Source organism: Galeopterus variegatus, unplaced genomic scaffold (assembly GCF_000696425.1).
Source record: "Galeopterus variegatus unplaced genomic scaffold, G_variegatus-3.0.2 Scaffold1550, whole genome shotgun sequence".
Classification (NCBI taxonomy): domain Eukaryota; kingdom Metazoa; phylum Chordata; class Mammalia; order Dermoptera; family Cynocephalidae; genus Galeopterus; species Galeopterus variegatus.
The window spans coordinates 424,843-425,664 of record NW_007727661.1 but is presented as its reverse complement, the minus strand read 5'-3'; positions in this window follow the sequence as shown (position 1 = coordinate 425,664).

Below are 822 nucleotides of genomic sequence, written 5' to 3'. Positions count from 1 at the left end.
AGGAGTAGTATGGTGGGGGAAAGAGAAAAAAAGATGTCCTGGGGTTGAAGGGTGTTCTCGCATTTTTACCTTCTGCCTCTTCTTCAAGTCTATGACTCAGGGGCTCATTCTGGGATCACTTTGAAAGAGTCACCATATAGTTTATTGAAAAATGTTTTTATGCTAGAATTTCCATGTTGTTTTCTCAAAACTTTACTCATTAAAATATTATAATACGAACCAATTTTGCAACTCAATCATTAACAATTACTTTGTTTATTGTATCAGAAATGCTGTCTGTGAGCTATTATTTTGCAGAGATTCAGTTTCAAAGAATTCTTGTGCTCTGCCCTAGCTTCAGCTAAGAATGAGCTTGCACAGTCTACTTTCAACAATACAGTAAGAAAAGACTCATTACTGTGACTCATTTACTAATTTCAGTCTCTCACTAACTCTACATAGATAGTCATTTTTAGATGATTTTAAAATGGAGGTTTTATTCATGCCAAACAACTGACCTATTGAGTGACATCATCTTTTTTTTATTACTAAGTAGAGCAACAATTTTCTTTTGTGACTTTTTATCATTATCCAGAGACAAGTTTTCTGCCACATGCAGATTTACTTCAAGAATAAATATAATGTAATGCTTGGCAATCTATACATGAAAAGGACTACTCAAATGGTGACTTTTTCTTGTTAAAGTTTCTCAAGTTTAAATCATGTTTGAATAGCCCTACAGTCTTATATGTCATGAGGATTTTAGCATAGAAAAATGTAGTTCTTCAAATTTAAAATTTACTGCTTATATGTCTTCCCTGTTTAAACAAGCATTCTTTTTTT